Consider the following 6,114-nt stretch of genomic DNA (forward strand, 5'->3'; position numbering starts at 1 on the left):
ATCACATGCTCATAAAAGTTGAATTAGGTGTCACTCCAAACATCAAAGTTGAATTAGACATCTTGAATTTGATTCTGAAACTTGTAAATCTTTCATCTCATAAAAATTGAGCAAGTTATGGCCTTGGGAAGTTGACTTTCAAATTAGGGTTTGAACAAAATGACCTATAATGTTCCAACATAGAAAATGATTTTCTAAGCAAAACTAGCTCTAGGTCTCAACAGGAAAGTTGTTTGGGATGTCATTTAGAGTAACGTCTCTCTTGGAATCATTTTCATATGGTGAAAATTGTAGGAGATAGGGTCTAGGGAGACCCATTTTTTATTAGATGAATTCATCTGGCCAACCACCACCAACCAACTTGCTAACCTTCAATTATTTTGACTTTATTGGCTCATGGTAGACCATATATGCATAAGATGATGAATTTTGAAGTGTCCCTTGAGAAATTTGATTAATTGGTGAAATAACTTGTTGGAGAAGTTACTCAAGATACCCAGTCAAACTAGGGTTTCCAAGGCAAATCACCCTCAAACTCTTGAAGAAAACTTGATAAATATAACATGTAAAGGTAAATGGAACTCTTATATGATGCTTATAACCATTCTTGGATCAATTCATGGTTGTGGTCTTTGTCATGAGGGTCTGAAACCCTAGATATGAACTTGATAGATCAATGGAGATCATGCCCTACCTACAAAGGAGTTAGGCAAATGCAAAGATATATTTTTGGTATCTTGGTTAGTAAAATGATGATATACAAGTATGATACAATCCCATAGTGCTTGGTGATCTCTCCCAAAACAAACCCAATGAAAGAGGGATAAGGAGGATGCCAAGGTATGATCCCAATGCTAATGCATATGATGAAATTGCATGAGGGATCTTAGGGTCAAAACTGGGGTCTTACAGCTTCCCCTATTTAAGGACATTCTAACTGAGGAGGCGAAGGTTAAAATCTTCATGTCGACTCAGTAGAATGGGGTTAAATAACAACATAGAAACAAATTTTGGTCCCTAAGAGACCTCGTGATGCATATGATATGAATGCAAAAGTAAATTCTTTGTGGGGAAATATTGCCACGAAGGAAAAGAAATCAGAGAGACCGAAGGTCCGCAGGAGTATAGTGCATTCCATAAGGAAAACTCACTGGGGAGACAGAGACTCTGGGGGATAAAGGAGTTATGCGTAGGCCAGGCTACGACATAAAACTGTTGGGGGAACTTGATGAATTCCCTACAAAAATGGAAAAGACTCCATCGGGGAACAACAACATTTGCATGGGATACGAGTAAGTCAGGATAAAACTGAAGTACTTGAATCATGCAGGGAAAGCGATTTTACTAAGGAAACATGCACTCAATTCAATTGGGGAAGAAATAAACTTCAACATAGGAGGAGCAAAAATCTATTATCTAATACCTGTTACTGTTTGAGGAGATAATAAAGATCTGACAGAGAGGACATCCGTCATCGATTAGGATGAACATATCAAGGATGACTCGTTGGGAAATGCCAGGAGGGAGTATTCATTACCGGTTACTGGGTAAGAATAACCTTGATGGGGAAAACCGCAGAAAAATAGGATTTACAACTACCAGTTACTGGGTAGAAGACCAAAGATGAGAATATCCGTCATCGGTTAGGATGAAAAAATCAAGGATAAACTCAACAGGGAAGAGAATCCGTCATCGGTTAAGATGAACATATCAAGGATAAACCAACTGAACAAAAATTGGGAATTGCATATATCGAATGCTGGATAGAAGACCATCAAAGAGAAAATCCATCACCGGTTAGGATAAACATATCAAGGATATACTTTGTGAGGGGAGAAAATAGGAATTACATCTATCAGTTACTGGATAAAATACCATCAAAGAAAAATCTGTCACCGGTTAGGATGAACATATCAAGGATAGACTCTACGGGAAAAAGTAGGGTTTATAACTACCGGTTACTAGGTAGAATACCACAAAGAGAGGGAAACCTGTCATTGGTTAGGATGAACATATCAAGGATTAACTCTCTAGGGAACACAATAGGGATTACAACTACCTTTTTACTAGGTAGAACACCACAAATGAGAATATCCGTCATCGGTTAAGATGAACATATCAAGGATAGACTCAGGCAGGGGAGAGAAAGTTATCTATCATCGATTAAGGTGAACATATCAAGGATTAACTCTCTAGGGAACACAATAGGGATTACAACTACCTTTTTACTGGGTAGAACACCACAAATGAGAATATCCGCCATCGATTAAGATGAACATATCAAGGATAGACTCGGGCAGGGGAGAGAAAGTTATTTGTCATCGGTTAAGGTGAACATATCAAGGATATACTTCCTGGGGAATCAGAAACAAATGAATCCACTGGGAACTCCACTGCTGAGCAAATAGGGGTACTTATGTCGGGTATTGGGCAAGAAGTAACAAACTGCAAACTAAGAAGAATATTACCAGTTACTGGGTAATAAGCTCTTAGGAGACTCAAAGCATCTATCTAGGCATGATCTAGAAAGAAACAGTCAAACAAGACTCAACCCAATGAGGTCATAACTCAATGGGAGTGATTCCATCTAGATGATCAACTAGGAAGGAAACTGAAGTAATAATCATCCACGAGGAAACAACTCAGTGGGGAAGAGGAGAAAGGTTAAAGTCTTTTTGCCTAAGGGACTGACACTCTACAATTGAGGGAGGACAGACACCAAACTTGTATGGGGATAAAGTACCTCCATACAGAGAATGAGAATCTCAAATCGACAAATCAATCAAATATGATGGTGCCAATATGCAATTATGAAATTATATGAATGTATATGTGTGTGTGTGTGTGTGTGTGTATATATATATATATATATAATATATATATATTATATATATATATATATTATATATATATATGATTATATTGACAAAATGATCACGAAGGATACAAAGGTGTCGCAAAGAATTTGAATCATCGGTACAATCCTTGGTCAATCCACAAAAAGAGGGAGATAACTGTTGGAGAACAGACAAATCATCAACCCAAAGGCCCAAATCTAGCCGAGGGAGGAGATCTGCTGAGGAGAGGAGAAGTTATTGAGTCTGCAGGGAACTTTAGGTCAACACCATATCAAATGGGATACAACCATACAAAAGATAAACACAAAACAGCTGCTCATAAACCAGGAGGAAACTCTGACTGGGAGCGAGTCGGATGGTGACTGGTGGGAAAACCAACGCGATTTACTGGGGAAATCATCTTACTCTACTAAAGATCAACCCTGCTGAAGAAACGGGAATTCCATTGGCGAACACAGAAACACTGTCGGGGAAATAACACGCCACAAGGTACTGAATCAACCAACTCAGCTGGGGAAAAGAATCGGAACTATGCTAGGGAACAAACACTCTGCAGGGGAACCGGATCAACACAAACAACTAGGGATACTCGAAGGGTTAACTGCTTCGGGAACCTCTGATGTTTCGCACTTAAGGACTTGCTGCACTTTGAAGTGTTATTGATACTTCCTTTTAATTACTTTGAAAAATTCTTGTTTTAATATGTTTAAAAAAAATGATTTTGAAGAAAAAAATTAATTTCCAAAATGATCATAATAAAATTTAAACTATTGACTGAAGTAAATAAGAGTAGAAACAATTGGACAAAAGCTCAACTTTATTTAATGGGATGGTAGTCTGTAAATGACAAGACTCCATAGATATTTACAAAGTTGAAAATGGTAATTTACATGGAAAAGGGTTACATTGAATAAAAATGATCCTTAATCCTTCTACCAACTCTTGATATCCACTACGCTCTTGACCGCTACTGGGATGATGAATCGATGTCAACCCTTGTGCTCAACAAAGTCTTTCCAAAATTGAACGATCAGCAGACTGCAATTACTTGCCATAATCCCTAATTTTTGGAAAAGTTGCCCCAAGGTGGGGTACTCAACTTATCGGGAAATTCTTTCTTTTTTTATGTCTCTAATTTTTACCTAGATCGCCCTTTTGAGTTTTCAATCCACCGAGACGTTTTTTTTTTTGCCTAAGTCACCCTTTTGGGTTTTCAACTTAGCGAGTTGTTCTTTTCTTTTTTAGGTGGAGTATTTCTTGATTGCATCTACGTTCATAGGACGAGTGAACTCTTCACCATCCATAGTTGTAAGGAGAAGAATTATGATGTGCAATCTTAAAATCTTTGCATAGAGCTTCCACCATATTGTTATTCAAGTTCGATCCATTATCAGCAATGATCTTGCTTGGCACACCATAACAACATATGATCTGATTCTTGATAAACCTTATAACAACTTGCTTGGTTACATTTGCATACGATGTCGCTTCAACCCATTTTGTAAAGTAGTCAATTGCCACCAAAATGAAATGATGTCCATTCGAAGCTTTGGGCTCAATCATCTCAATCATATCAATTCCCCACATGGAGAAGGGCCATGGGGTAGAAATAACATTCAATAGTGTCGGAGGAACATGAATCTTATCTGCATATATTTGACACTTAAGGCATTTCTTCACAAACTTGCAACAGTTGGATTCCATTGTCAACCAATAGTAACCTGCTCGCAACATCTTCTTTGCCATTGCATGTCCATTAGAATGAGTACCAAAGGAACCTTCATGCACTTCAGTCATCAACAAGTCTGCTTCGTGTCTATTCACGCATTTGAGCAAAACCATGTCGAAGTTTCTCTTGTACAGTATATCACCATTCAAGTAGAAGTTACCGGCTAATCTTCTCAAAGTCTTCTTATCTTTCAAAGATGCCACAGGCGGGTAAATCTGACTTTGGAGGAAACACTTGATGTCGTAATACCACGACTTCTCGTATTTGATTTCTTCAACAATAAACACATGAGTTGGTCTATCAAGACGCATTACAGACAAATTGGGACTTCATTCCAATACTTCACTACAATCATTGATGCCAATGTTGCAAGCGCATCTTCCATCCGGTTTTCATCTCGAGGGATATGATGACACTTAACTTTTGTAAAGAAAGTTGAAATCCTCCTCGCATAATCTTTATACAGTACCAAACCAGGTTGGTTCATCTCCCAATCACCTTTGATTTGATTCACAATCAAAGCGGAATCTACAAAGACATCTAAATACTTGATTCTGAGATCAATGGCCTCTTCAAGCCCCATAATGCAAGCTTCATATTCTGCCATATTATTTGTACACTTGAAGGTCAATCTAGCTGTAAATGGTAGATTCGTACCTTGAGGAGTAATGATCACTGCCCCAATGTCATTTCCATATTGATTAACAGCTCCATCAAATACCATGCCCCAATGGGAACCAGGTTTTGGCCCTTCTTAAAGCAATTGTTCATCACATTCTTTCATAGAATTAAGAGAGTTATGGCCGAAGATCAAAACTAAAGACCTCTTAAAGATTTCGCTCAACCATCTAATGAAGAACCTAGTTCTAGTATAGTAAACCCAACTATCTCACCTAATAATTTTGAACTTAAACCATCCCTGTTGCAATTAGTGCAGCAGAGACAATTCGCAAGTCTCGCTACCGAGAACCCAAATCAACATTTAAAAATATTTCTTCATTTAGCAGACACTTTTAAAACCAATGGAGCTTCTCGTGAGGCAATACGTTTAAGATTATTTCCTTTTTCCCTCTGAGATAAAGCCATATCGTGGTTAGATTCCCTTCCACCCAATTCCATTACGACTTGGGATAACCTTAGAAGAGTTTTTCTTGCTAGATATTTTCCCCCGAGTAAAACCGCCGTTCTTCGAAACCATATAACTAGATTTACCCAAAACCAAGGAGAATCGTTGTTCGAAGCTTGGGAGAGATATAAAGAGTTGTTACGATCATGCCCACATCATGGCTTAGAAAATTGGTTAATCATTCAAACCTTCTATAATGGACTTCATTACAACACAAAGATGACCATCGACGCTGCCGCAGGCGGTGCTCTGATGAACAAACCTTATCCTGAAGCTAGTGCCCTCATCGAAGATATGGCTCAAAACCATCAATCTTGGGGAGTCGAACGAGCGACAGTTGAGAAGAAGGAAGCCCAAGGAGGAGTGCATGAACTAAGCTCTATAGACATGATGCAAGCTAA

General features: G+C 38.3%; 1 non-coding gene across 1 annotated transcript; it reads right to left on the bottom strand.

Annotated features, from left to right (window-relative positions):
• Nucleotides 1–5,770: 5,770 nt before the first annotated feature.
• LOC127099647 (small nucleolar RNA R71) lies at nucleotides 5,771–5,877 on the bottom strand. Its single transcript, XR_007794127.1, has one exon. It is a non-coding gene; the product is annotated as a small nucleolar RNA R71 (small nucleolar RNA).
• Nucleotides 5,878–6,114: the final 237 nt, after the last annotated feature.

The sequence above is a fragment of the Lathyrus oleraceus genome, chromosome 6, assembly GCF_024323335.1.
Source record: "Lathyrus oleraceus cultivar Zhongwan6 chromosome 6, CAAS_Psat_ZW6_1.0, whole genome shotgun sequence".
NCBI lineage: Eukaryota > Viridiplantae > Streptophyta > Magnoliopsida > Fabales > Fabaceae > Lathyrus > Lathyrus oleraceus.